Source organism: Muntiacus reevesi, chromosome 21 (assembly GCF_963930625.1).
Source record: "Muntiacus reevesi chromosome 21, mMunRee1.1, whole genome shotgun sequence".
In the NCBI taxonomy this organism is placed as follows: Eukaryota; Metazoa; Chordata; class Mammalia; order Artiodactyla; family Cervidae; genus Muntiacus; species Muntiacus reevesi.
The window spans coordinates 21312668-21327874 of record NC_089269.1 but is presented as its reverse complement, the minus strand read 5'-3'; positions in this window follow the sequence as shown (position 1 = coordinate 21327874).

Here is a 15207-nt window from a genome sequence, read left to right as displayed (position 1 = left end):
TATTTAAAAGTTGTATCATTATTTTATTTATTAATGTAAGTCAAGATATGTAAGATTTATTCAAATATTTCAGTTTTAATTAGTCCTTCCAATAAGTCCTCTTTGGGTGTGGGGTTATGAGGTGATTATTTAGTCTATTGGAGAGAAGGTGTAGGAAGTTGTTCTTTCAAGTACCAAGAGACACAATTCTAACAAGAACTCTCACCTTTATAGTCTTTTAATAACGCACCACTTCATTTCCAGTGTCTGAACTACTTTCATTCTCATGGTTCCCTTTTGATCCTGTTGACCTTGTCAACAACTCTCTGAAGTGAGAGTCTCATTAGATTCATGATACAGGTGGAGATGCTGAGGCTCCTTGTACAAGGGTACATGGGTGTGAAGGGACTGTGCTGACACTTAGATCCAGGTCTTGAAAGTAGCTGTGCCCTTTCTACTTCCCCACAGTTGCTTTTATGAATGAAAGTGGAAAAAGTCTGCTTTGTTCATGCTTGCTTTAACGCTTAGGGGGAAAAAAATCACTGAGGGCTTTGAGATGCTGGTAAAATTTTTAGAGTTAAAACCCAAAGGTCTGAAGGTCAGAGTCAGATGACAGACACTGGTGTATGAAATTTTTCTTAAGAATACTATTGTCAGGAAATTGTTGGTGCAATTTCTAGCCATTTTTAATAAACTCATAGTGCTAAAATCGCTCCATATTCACTGCTTCTGTAGACGTGATTCTGTTGGATGTACTTGGGTTTCTGCCATGTCAGTCTGATGTAGAAGTGAGAGAGGTGATGGCTGGGATACAGGAATGGATGCCTAGTCAGTTACACTGACCTTTAAAAATCATAATGCTGTAAAGTAAATATATTAGATTACAGAGGAGGAGGCAGAGGAATTTGAAATATATGCTTTACAAGACTGAATATATTTGTAAGTAGGAAAAGCTTTTTAATACAACACTCTGATTATGAGTTGTTTTGGCTTATTTTAGATAGGGAAATCTGTATTTAAAAGCTCTATGATGGATTTATAAGGTCGTCCCTCATAGTTCAGTTGGTAAGAATCTGCCTGCAATGCAGGAGACCCAGTTCTATTCCTCAATTGGGAAGATCTGCTGGAGAAGGTATAGGCTATCCACTCCATTCTTGGGCTTCCCTTGTGGCTCAACTGGTAAAGAATCCACCTGCAATGCAGGAGACCTGAGTTCAATCTCTGGGTTGGGAAGATGCCCCTGGAGAAGGGAAAAGCTAGGAGATCTTCCCAATATTTTCAATTCAATTTTTCTTCAATATTTTCAATTCAATTCACTCAATGATGGATTCATAAGCATCATCTTCTTGGTTTAAATGATACTTGAGCTTTCATAATGAATACTATTTAGATCAAAATTATCAAAGTTACATTATCAAAACCAAAAAATAAAACCCAGCTTTGTGAGATTCTTCCAGTTGTGAACTGTGATTTCACACCTTTGCTAAGTGTGCTGACACATAACAATGCCATAGATCAGTGTGACTAAGATCAATCATCAGTTCAATTCAGTTCAGTTGCTCAGTTGTGTCCAACTCTTTGCGACTTCATGAATCACAGCACGCCAGGCCTCCCTGTCCATCACCAACTCCTGGAGTTTACTCAAACACATGTCCATCGAGTCGGTGATGCCATTCAGCCATCTCATCCTCTGTCATCCCCTTCTCCTCCTGCCCCCAATCCCTTTCAGCATCAGGGTCTTTTCAAATGAATCAACTCTACGCATGAGGTGGCCAAAGTATTGGAGTTTCAGCTTCAGCATCAGTCCTTCCAATGAACACCCAGGACTGATCTCCTTTAGGATGGACTGGTTGGATCTCCTTGCAGTCCAAGGGACTCTCAAGAGTCTTCTCCAACACCACAGTTCAAAAACATCAATTTTTCAGTGCTCAGCTTTCTTCACAGTCCAACTCTCACATCCATACATGACCAATGGAGAAACCATAGCCTTGACTAGACAGATCTTTTTTCAATCATACTGACACATAAATCAACATCACTTGAAAAGTCACAGTGCCCTAATGTTATCAGTAAAACAAAATATTTTAAGACGATACTAAATTTTTGCAATAATTTCCCATTTTTAAGAATTGCTATTAAATGTTTCAGGAACATATTAAAGCTTTGAAGTTATAACTTTCCTCAGTTTTCCTGTCTGCTTCCCCACTGCTCATGATAAAAACTATACAGGAATTTATTTTCATTTCTATCCCTAGTTCCCCACTTCTTGACTATATTGTGTTCATTCCTCAGCTGTATCATTCCATACTTCATTCCATGTTAGTATATTTATCTATAGCTCTATTCTGTTTAAAGTCTACCAGGTAATTTAATCAAATCTTTATAAATAATCCATTCACGCTCTTGCTGATGGCTGATATGTTTTTGTTAAAATATTCCTTCATTCATCAGTTTTTTTTTTTCCAAATGGAATTGAGAGGCAAAAATGAAATGAATCAGATAAGAAAGGAGGATCAATTAAAGATAACCAATGGTTTTGACTTGAGCAGCTAGATGGATGCTAGGACTGTCTTCTAAAATTGGGGAAAATAGACAAAGTAAAGTGCAATAAAGAGATGTTGAATATTAAGTTAGAATTGACTCTGTGACTTCAAGGTAGAAATGTTACTTAGAAAGTTCAATGTATAAGACTAGAGTGAGAAAGAAATTTCATTAAGGGTAATAATATCTGATTTGTGGAAGAGATAAGATTATCTCAGGAGTGAGTAAAAGAAAGACCAGCACCTGGAATCTTCATCATGCTAAATCTACCCTTCCATTAAGTGTGATTTTTATGAAATTTTTACTCTCAAATTGCATATTATACTTTTTTCATATTATTCATATTATCATGAAAGTCAAATGAAATTCCATTTGAGTGTATTGATTTTCATCAAAATCTGTAGGATAAAGTTGATTAAAACCATAATAGGCTATCACCTGTATTAAACAAGGCACACTCAAATCTCTTTTGAGTTCCAAATATTTATACACCAGAGCCTATAACCAGCAGTCCACTTGGTACTTTGACTATTTTAGGTTCTGGATTTTTTGTAGGTTTCTGATGGACACAGAAGTGAATAGAGACTGCTACAATATTTTATTGACATCTCTAAGGATAGATCATTTTCATGTTAGACTGGAGGCTATTTAAAACATATTGACTCTAAAATAAGTTAGAAATGACAAATATGATCATGCATACAGTCATTCTCAATTTTATGCCAGTGGGAATGGGATCAACATTTGTAACACAGTAATTTTTGAGTCTAGACCTGGCTTCAGAGTACTACTCTGTACATCAAACAAAGGTTATTCCAAACTAGTATATTCATTGTAAGACTGAGTCCCATTTACCACTCCCCAACAATGAATTAATTCCATGTACAATTGTCAAATAATTATTTTATTGAAAACATTTAATGTGAAGATACTGTATTAGTCTGTAGGGGTACCATAACAAAATACCCCAGACTGAGTGATTTAAACAACAGAAATTCATTTTCTCACACTTCCAGAGGCTGCAAGTCTAGGATGAAGGCTTCAGCATGTTTGAGTTTTTCTGAGGCCTCTCTCCTGAGCTTGCAGATGACTGTCTTAACCCTGTGTCCTCACATGGGCTTGCCTTGGTGCACACACTCCTGGTGTCTCTTCCTCTTAAAAGAATATCAGTTCTATAGGATTAGAATCCAGCTTTCTGATCCATTTACATGTAACGATCTTCATAGAGGCCCTATTTCCAGTTATAGTTATATTTGGGGTTAGGGCTTCAACAGATATTTTGGAGTGATACAATTCAGTTCATAATAAATATTACATCCAAGGAAATGATTATTAAAATATAATCTTGCCCTCAAATACTCACCAGCCAATTTAGCAAAAGTATATATATTTATATATTCATAATATGTATTGTGTCTATAGACACATATACACACATATATACACATGTGTATTAAAAAACTTATAGAAGGCATTATAGCAATTTTTTTTTTGTGATACATGCGAATTTTTCTCAGAGTTAAGGTATATATCACTAACAGAGAAATGAGAGTAGGGACTAGAGCAGTATTTAGAAAGGAACGATAAGAGAGCTATTTTTAAAAAGTGACTAGAGGCAGTAAAGCAGGATGGTAGGTGCTATGTTCGAAAGGGAGACTGAACAGGTTTTAATCTTGGTTCCACTTAATGTATAATCTAGATCAGTTAATTCTTCCTATAATTAGTAATGAAAGCAACTTAATATCTTAGTGAAATCAATTTACATAATGTGTGTCAAAAGTCCCCTAAATAACCCTTATTATTTTTTTTTTAATATTATTTTATTAGTTGGAGGCCAATCACTTTACAACATTTCAGTGGGTTTTGTCATACATTGACATGAATCAGCCATAGAGTTACACGTATTCCCCATCCCGATCCCCCCTCCCACCTCCCTCCCCACCCGACTCCTCAGGGTCCTCCCAGTGCACCAGGCCCGAGCACCTGACTCATGCATCCCACCTGGGCTGGTGGTCCGTTTCACCATAGATAGTATACATGCTGTTCTTTCAAAACATCCCACCCTCACGTTCTCCCCCAGAGTTCAAAAGTCTGTTCTGTACTTCTGTGTCTCTTTTTCTGTTTTGCATATAGGGTTATCGCCACCATCTATCTAAATTCCGTATATATGTGTTAGTATACTGTAATGTTCTTTATCTTTCTGGCTTACTTCACTCTGTATAATGGGCTCCAGTTTCATCCATCTCATTAGAACTGATTCAAATGAATTCTTTTTAACGGCTGAGTAATATTCCATGGTGTATATGTACCACAGCTTCCTTATCCATTCATCTGCTGATGGGCATCTGGGTTGCTTCCATGTCCTGGCTATTATAAACAGTGCTGCGATGAACATTGGGGTGCACGTGTCTCTTTCAGATCTGGTTTCCTCAGTGTGTATGCCCAGAAGTGGGATTGCTGGGTCATATGGCAGTTCTATTTCCAGTTTTTTAAGGAATCACCACACTGTTTTCCATAGTGGCTGTACTAGTTTGCATTCCCACCAACAGTGTAAGAGGGTTCCCTTTTCTCCACACCCTCTCCAGCATTTATTGCTTGTAGACTTTTGGATAGCAGCCATCCTGACTGGCGTGTAGTGGTACCTCATTGTGGTTTTGATTTGCATTTGTAAGCTGGAACGAGGAGCTATCTGAAACAACAACCCTTATTATTATCTGAGAGTTTCAGTTCAGTTCAGTTCAGTTCATTCGCTCAGTCATGTCCGATTCTTTGTGACCCATGAATTGCAGCACGTCAGGCCTCCCTGTCCATCACCAACTCCCGGAGTTTACTCAAACTCATGCCCATCGAGTCGGTTATGCCATCCAACCATCTAATCCTGTGTCGTCCCTCCTCCTCGTGCCCCCAATCCCTCCAAGCATCAGGGTCTTTTCCAATGAGTCAACTCTACGCATGAGGTGGCCAAAGTATTGGAGTTTCAGCTTCAGCATCAGTCCTTTCAATGAACACCCAGGACTGATCTCCTTTAGGATGGACTGGTTGGATCTCCTTGCAGTCCAAGGGACTCTCAAGAGTCTTCTCCAGCACCACAGTTCAAAAGTATCAATTTTTCGGTGCTCAGCTTTCTTCACAGTCCAACTCTCACATCCATATATGACCACTGGAAAAACCATAGCCTTAATTAGATGGACCTTTGTTGGCAAAGTAATGTCTCTGCTTTTTAATATGCTGTCTAGGCTGGTCATAACTTTCCTTCCAAGGAGTAAGCATCTTTTAATTTCATGGCTGCAATCACCATCTGCAGTGATTTTGGAGCCCCCCCCCCCATATATATATATATATATATATATATATATATATCTGTCACTGTTTCCTGTTTCCCCATCTATTTGCCCTGAAGTGATGGAACAGATGACATGATCTTAGTTTTCTGAATGCTGAGCTTTAAGGCAACTTTTATACTCTCCTCTTTCACTTTCATCAAGAGGTTCTTTAGTTCTTCACTTTCTGCCATGAGGGTGGTGTCATCTGCATATCTGAGGTTATTGATATTTCTTCTGGCAATCTTGATTCCAGCTTGTGCTTCATTCAGCCAAGCGTTTCTCATGAGGTACTCTGCATATAAGTTAAATAAGCAGGGTGACAATACACATCCTTCATGTACTCCTTGTCCTGTTTGGAACCATGTTCCATGTCCAGTTTCAACTGTTGCTTCCTGACTTGCATACTGATTTCTCAAAAGGCAAGTCAGGTGGACTGGTATTCCCATCTCCTTCAGAGTTTTCCACAGTTTGTGGTGAGCCCCACAATCAAAGGTTTTGGCATAGTCAATAAAGCAGATGTTTTTCTGGAAGTCTCCTGCTTTTCCAATGATCCAGCAGATGTTGGCGATTTGACCTCTGATTCCTCTGCCTTTTCTAAAACCAGCTAGCTTGAACATCTAGAAATTCACGGTTCACGTATTGTTGAAGGCTTGGCTTGGAGAATTTTGAGCATTACTTTACCGGCATGTGAGATAAGTGCAATTGTGCGGTAGTTTATAATTTAACCTTAACATTAATGCAGTTTATTTTTATTAATACAGTGTGCTGAATAGTATTATAGTTCCTTTAGTATGAAATCTAAAAGTGTGGAAGCCCAAGCAAATGATTAAAGAGAGATGCATGAGAATGGGCCAAGTGACACAATAAATCTACTACCAGAGTAGAATTTCAAGATTGGACATAATAGACAATGGATATCTTTTATGAAGTGTCAAAAAATAAAGAAAGGAGGAGATAAAGGGAGTTAAGGGAAGAAGATAGGGAGGGTCTTTTGTATCCACCCATTCAATCTCATATTACTTAGATGCTTTGCAACTTGTAAAAGATCTTTTTGTCACATCTAGGTTGAATACATCCAATATTGGCAGAACAGCCTTGGGCAGAACCATCATCACTGTTACATATCCTGAATATCCATAATTGTGGCTTGGGATCAAGCCTGATGAAACCTGATGCTTTCCAAGACATCATCTATTTCCTTTCCAACCTCCTCAAAAAAAAAAAAAAAAAGTGCTGAGGTCTGACTTTTTATCAACTAGGTTCGATGAACAAGAATCAGGAACTCTGTCTTAGACTCTCAGCATACCAGACATCTAAATCTTAGAATGAAAATGTGTAGATAAGAATGTCTTCTAGTTTCAGTTCAGTTTTTTTTTTTTTTTTCTATCCAGTTTCCTAGCACAAGAACAGATGACCACATATGGAGAAATTCACACTTCTTAGGGGAAGATCTTATTTTCTTTGAATTAAGTAGTGCATACTATAGAGAATAGTAATGTGGTTACCTGAAATATACCTGACTATGGCAGCTCATAACACAGGAATAGCTCTTAAGAATGTCCTAAATTATATTACCTCATTGCCTTTTGCTCAACTCACTGGGATATATAGATTTTTACATACCTAAGAGAGTGATCTGATAAGGATGTTCTTCAAAATTCTAGCATCATGCTGAGCAAATCTTGGGTAGGCCTGTTGTTTGTCAATCTTGACGTCTCTTTAATTTTTTAAGGCAATTAATCACCTGCAGAGATACTAAGGTTTGCCTGGATTTTTTACATTTTGAGTTGCTTCTTTGATAGCATCATCCAGATTTTATTTAAATGGGAATTCAAATGAACAATTAAAACGGCTAATCATACCACCTCCCTCTCTTTCCACTTGATGACAGATGTAGGAGGCATTTCTGCCTTCTTTATTTTTCATCCTTCCCAGCTTATTATTTTGTTTTAAAAGCTGACCAGAAGAAAGATAGTCTGAAGATATGCAACATAGCATTTGTTAACACTGGAATGTGTCCACAGAAATGAAAGAGGATACAGCTATCTTTAAGTTATATGAAGAAAGATTAATTGGCTAAAAAGACTAAAAAAGGATAGAAAACAGAGTAAACTGAGCTGCAGATTATCAACTGCAATTTGCTCACATATAGAATCTAGATGTCCAATATCCTAAAATGATAGCCACTTCATTGAGGTTAGTTCCCTGTTAATGTCTATCTTTTGCTGGGGAAGCATGGATCATTCAATCAAAAGGAAAGAAGCGAGTCAAATGAAGCCAGGGAATATAAATGGAGCATTATATAATTTAAGAAATAGTCAGTGGAAGAAAATTATGAGACATAAAATTCAAAATTCTATTTATACTTACCAGAGAAAAATATATCAAACACCATCTTTTTCCATCACAGAGTTTTATATTTGACATTGTACAACAAACTTTTTTTTTTGTAAGCTTTTTGTGGTTAAAATGAAAACAAGATTTCTTATTTTTAAAATAAGTCTTGAGTAAGGATTCAAAGTCTTAAACATAATATATTTTGTTGAGTATGTATTATTTTGATGAATATGTATAAAGTAAATTGATCATATTTTGATATAAAATTTCATTTGAAAAACATTTTTTTCAAGCTAGTGGAAGTATATTTGCAATTTACTATCCAGCAAATGGGTACTTATTTGCAAATATTTGTTCAGTACTAGATGCTTGGAAATTTTGGCATGGTGATTTCATAAAATTCAAGCTACTATTTATGATTGTTTGAATTATACAGTGCAATGGATGGCAGCAATTAGCCAAAAAATATAAAGTGAATTATCCAAATAATTAAATCAGACCCTAAGCAATAATTACATATTGAAAATTCACTTGCAACATTTAATAACTCAGCAAGACTTGTTTTATTTTTTGTCATAAGATGGTGTCTGATATTGTGGAAAGAATGTTGACCTCACAGTTAGGGATCCTGATTCTACTGTCAGTTCCAAAACTAACCTATTTAGTGTCTGATTTCCTCATAAGTTATTTGGCTTTAAAATAGAAGGATTTGATAAATTATTAGGTCCATTCCAGGTCAAAAAATGTTATAAGTCTGTATAACACTTATTAAAAAAAAAAAAAAAAAAAAGACAGGCACAAAGTCGAATCTCCACTTTGTCCAATGTGTGAAGTATCATTTAAAGTGACATAAGGTCTATACTTCTGAGTCCTGATGAGAAGAGCCGACTCACTGGAAAAGACCCTGATGCTGGGAAAGATTGAAGGCAAGAGAAGAGAGAGGCAGAGGATGAGATGGTGAGATAGCATCACTGACTCAACGGACATAAATCTGAGCAAACTCCAAGAGATAGTGAAGGACAGGGAAGCCTGGTGTGCTGCAGCCCATAGGGTCACAAAGACCTGGACATGACTTAGCAACTGAACAATAGCAGCAAGTGCTTCCCTGGTGGCTCAGATGGTAAGGAATATGTCTGTGGTGCAGGAGACATGGGTTTGATCCCTGAGTGAGGAACAGCCTCTGGAGAAGGGAATGACTACCCATGCCAGTATTCTTGCCTGGAGAATTCCATGGACAGAGGAACCTGGCAGGCTACAGTCCATGGGGTCACAAAGAGTAGACAAAACTGAGTAATTAACTCTTTTGTTTTTCTTTCAAGGTATTATTGACATCCTTTATGATTAAGACAGTCAATATTTAGACAAACATTGAAAACAGCAGTAAAGATCTTAGCATGGAGATCATAAGCCATCTCCACAATCGTAGAATCTACTTTTAGAATAAGTTGGCCTAGATAGGTAAGGCAACAATTACCCATATCATTCGGTAGCAAGACCAAGGCTGGTCTGGATATCACACTTGGACAAACCTCTATTCTGCATTTGTCTGAAACAGTATGGAAGTCACTGGTCATTATGTTATGGAGCATGTTAAATGGAGTCAGTGAAATGATGTATCTGAATTTTTTTGTTTTAATATGTTTAGGTTTTAAAACTATTAACCTGATTCAGCTGTCAGAAAACATTTTTAAGTATGCTAGAAATTGGGTATTTAAATCTATTTTTTTCAACTGTACATTTTATGAAATCTACAGTTCAGATGAATCTAAAACACACTTGTCTTTTAAAACAATACCAAAAGAGCAATATGTCTCATTGTTTAAAATATTGTTAACACATTGAAATAATATTTTGTTATGATGGATTAAGTAAGACATATGTTTTTTTTAAAGATCCATTCTTTCATTCAGTGGCTGGGCAAGGGAGGAGAACTTTATGTGGATAATTGCTGCACATTATGGACATAACAGAGAATGTAGTGTCATGCTTTGTTTATGAACTAAATTTCAGTTACCAGAACTGAGTTGCAATCCAGCCTTGTCTCTGGCTCTTGTTACATTAACTGGGGAGAGTTATTTTACTTTGTAAGAGTTAGTTTCTCTATCGGTAAAATGGTTCCTACTTAAAAGTGTTTTAGAATGACCAAAGAAATAATGGACTTTATAGAAGACTTCCATAGTGTTTACCAGTCAATAAGTGCCCAGTAACTGAATTCAGAATTGTTATGACAGAAAGTATTTGTTGTGAAGGGAAAGAAGGATAAGAGATTAAGAGTGGATGACATAAATTAATGCACACCGTCTCCCATCATATTCTCTAAATAGGAGAGAATTTACTCTCTCGTTACGCTGCTGAGACGATGAAATCCCTGGAGTTTCTGTATTTTTTCCCAGCAAATTGGCTCATTTCCATTTGTTTGTGTTTTGTGTTTTAACGAATATCCCAGAGTAAACTCCTAGAGTCTGGTAGGGTGGGCTTATTCAGGCTTTATGCATCCCTTTTTAAGTTAGACCAAATAGCTTATCTTTGTTCTACAGAATAGCATACAGTATACAATACATACGAGTGTCGACTGTTACAGAGAAAGCTTCTAATTCTGCTTTGGAAGATTAGGACACTGTTGAAAATGAACACTTTGTCTAATCACAAACCAGGGTAAACACAGGCCTCCCAAACAGGCTTCTTCCCACTGCCTTTGCTACCGCTCCACGGCCTGCCCGAAGGGCCCGGCCACTCGTTTATGGTCCAACCCCTCCTCCGCTCTCAGGAGTGGTGCTGCAGCTTGACTGATAACTTTCTACTATTGAGAAGAGAGGACTCTCCCAAGGTATATTTGTGTCTCCCCTGTGGGAGAACCTACCAAGAGAGGCCCCTATTATTTACCTACAGCCAATATATAGATCAGACAATGAGTTGGAGAATTTCAGAGCTTTTCTATGAAAGTTGAAAGTTAGTCACTTAGTCGTATCCGACTCTTTTGTGATGCCATGGACTGTAGCCCAGCAGTCTCCTCTGTCCATGGAATTCTCCAGGCAAGAATACTGGAGTGGTTTGCCATTCCCTTCTCCAGGGGATCTTCCTGACCGAGAGATGGAACCCAGATCTCCCGCCTTGTGGGCAGACTCTTTACCAACTGAACCACCAGGGAAACCATAGTATTCCTATTTTAGTTTAAAAAGGATCATAATGGACACTTTTAAGATTTTGGAAGAGGAGTTAATAAACAAACCACCATCTATCTCTGCTCCCTTGGAACATTTTAGACAGTGTGTTTTATAAGGCTGTGGGCCTCAGACCTTCTCTGTGGTACTATTAAACACATACCGTCTTTTTAAGTCATAGGTGATTTGGATTTCAAGTTGCTGGCAGCTTGCTTGGAACACTCATTTAATCCTCACATATATTTGAAAGCTCTACTGATTTCACCCTCTTTCACTGGGCTTGAGTGATTTCATGTTATGACCTCAGAGATAGCATGCCATAGTTTAAGATGTTAGCTAATATAAAACTGTTTTAGCCTTCAGCTTTGCCTGAGGGTAAATGTGTGCCACCCTAGCCAACATGAAGGGGAAATTTTCAGCAGTGAGAGTTCAACAGTCTAATTAATTATTTAGAGGTTTCAAGGGGGAGAAAGAAGTCTGGAGTCTCAGAGTTCCCATTTGCAATGCATTAAACAATCAGAATAATAATAAGAAAAAGCAGAGAAAGACAGTCCTGGCTGTCTGGAATGTGTAGGATGTAATTTAAGGGCCAAAATTAGAAATAACCTAGGATCTTAAAGACAATTTTAAGGCTGAAGACTACAGGAAGGCAAAGCCTTCTAGAATTGCAATACTATTTTTTTCCTCCTTTTGTCTTTATTTTTGTATCTTGAAATGCCTGCAGAACTTTACTTCCTTGCCTCCTAAATTGCCTTCATATATTAGAAGTCTTTGGCTGAGCATATAATTAAAGAGTCCAAATGTGAACACCGGGGAGAAAGGTGTCTAATAAAGTAAGTGGCAAATACGAATTAGTTAAAAGTAGGTCACGTCATACATTGTAATAGCCTTCACTGGCATCTCTCCTAACTTAGGAGATAAAAGTAATGAAAGGACATTACATGCTTAAGTTTGAGAAAGGCATTTGTTTAGTACTACATAATAGACACCTATAAATTAATTGGATAAATACCTGAAAGAAAACCTGGTCATATGAGTAAGCATAATCAATAAATGCAAGCCCTCTAAGTAGAGAGCTGCAGGAAGAGTCTCAAGGGGTCCATATTAGCACATGTTAAGTATTTGGCTAATGACATGCTCACATCTGTGGAATTCATTTTCTGATACCAGAATCAAATTAGTCAGGAAACACGCAGAAGGGCAAAGCAACCTGCAGAGTTAACAGTAGTGAAATGAAAGTCACAATGAATATAAACTAATATTAAGACAGAGAATACACAAAAGACAAATGTAACAGGAGTGCCTGGTCTGACAAATACTGAATTGGAGACACATTCATGATATATGTGCTAGTTAATTTTGAACTGCTCTTGACCTTAAAAACAGTTACGTGCATAAAAGGGATAACAAGGACTGTTTATATATACACATATTCATATAACAGAGTTTTTCCATGTAGTTTATAGTGAGTAAACAATCAGTAGAAGAACATTAAGGAATAAGAACATATACTTGATTAAAGAAGAAACACAAATGACTAATAAACATGTTTACTGTTCATACTCTTTAGTTATTAAAGAAATTTAAATTGATTTTTTATTAAAAATGAGAAAAGAAAAATGATGATAATAATTATAGCAACACAAACATCACTTACATAATATATTAACTTATTTAATAATCCCCACAGACTGTCGTTTAGTCACTACATTGTGTTCGACTCTTTGCAACCCCATAGACAGGAGTCCACTAGGCTCATCTGTCCATGGGATTTTCCAGATAAGAATACTGGAGTGGTTTGCCATTTCTTCTCCAACCACAGACTTAGGAGGTAGTTATTACCATAGACTTCTACAGATGAGGTAAGGAGTGGTGAATGAGCAGCTTAAGGTCACAGAACTTTGGTGAATTTAGAATTTGAACCCAAGTGATATGCTCCCAGCATTTGTGTTTTAATTAATTACTTTGTACTACAACTTTACCTGGAACTTCCCAGCTGGCTCCAGTGGTAAAGAATCTGCCTGCCCTTGCAGGAGATATAAAAGATGTGGGTTCGATCCCTAGGTCAGGAAGAGACCCTGGAGAAGAAAATGACAACTCTGGTATTCTTGCCTAGAAAATCCAATGAATGGAGAAGCTTGGCAGCTACAGTCAAAGAACTGGACAAAACTTAGCAAGTTAGAACACAGACGCACACTACCACTATCCAATATTTCTGGGGTTGAAAAGATACAGGCTGCATTGTATATTTTAGATTCAAAGACAGTAAGCTATAAATTGATTCTGATCTGGTTCAGGAAAACTCACAAAAGAATCTGATACTTAGGAGATTCAAAAGTTTAGGCCTGTGATACATTCATTGAAATCAGTGAAATTCATTGAAATCCACATGTTGTCTCCACAACAGCACATGACAACACATTAGAATCTGCTCCAAGCACAAATTCTCAAAATCTAACCTACACATATTGAATAAGAAATTTGATATTAAGTCCTCTGGGTGATTCCAATGTGCAGGGTAACACATGCTCTTTCCTATTGATAAACTATATTATCACAAATCAAATCAATTTATTCTTGAAATTCCCTTAACTCATATACAAGATTTTTAAAGCAGCTAATTGTATTGCTAAATCCAAAAACCCTTTTTTCACCAAAAGTTTCCATTATTATGAGGGAAAAGATAAAATTTCTTAACTTGACCTGGAAAATCTTGCTTTCTCATTCCTCTACCTTCCTCTCCAAGCTCACTTTGAACTAAGCTCCCCTTGGCATTCTTTGTCCTGGCCACAGGCTGGTCAATCCCTTGTGACAATGTCATTTCACTCCACAAGTCTTTGTATATGCCTTTCCCAAACCTAAATAATAATATATAATTTTTTATCTTCTTCTCTAATAAAATCTATAAGTCTTAGACTTGAATTTAGTGATCATTTCCTTAGAAAATCCTTCACTGATGACTGTGATTAGCAAACCTTTATATTTTATTTTATAGTTGCAATAATGTCTCTTTTGAAACCTGTACTGTGTTTGAATTTTGTAATTACTGACATGATTAATATCTGTCCCTTCTGCTGGACTGTGAGTTTGGAATGTACCATAAGTAGCCTTTTATCCTATAAAAAGGAAAAGGACTTTGTTCAATGAATCAAAGGAATGCATGTATTACTTCCATTTTACTTCTTTTAATTCCAAGTATTTTACATATAATTATTGATTCGGAAAAAGGAATCCTAAATTAATTAAATTATAATGTTTTTGTGATTATACATGAATGCCTTTTTTCACAGAAATGAAATATTTCAAGTTTGCAGTTTCATTCTTAAATTATAAATAAAGATATATTATAATTACTATTTAAAATTTTTATCATTCATGCTACTTTTTTGGTTTATCAATCAGTGGGATAAGTGGTGTAAAATTTATGGATAAAAAAATGCAGTGCTTAGAATTCTAAAAATTTGAAAGTGCAAAAAACTTTGAATATTAACTCTCCAAACATTTTATTTATAAGTGATGGAACTAAGATGTAAATGTGATAATTGATTCATTAGAGATCAAACAATTAGGAAGTAAGGCTAAAATTAGAAATCATTTCTACAATGCTTGTTGTTATTTAAAAAACAAATTGGATACTGTTGTATTTTATCAAATATCAAAATCCATAAAACATAATTAAATCACTCTGAAAACCTTTTAAGAAGACATAAATTATGTAGGTCAATCTCATTGGAATGGGATGCTACAACTATTTGTTCCTTTAGAAATGCATCTTGGTTTTAATTTTAAAAAAAGATTATATTTTTAGTACATATGCTTGCTTGCATATGTTAACATTATATTCTTATAAATGTAATTCTTTATTT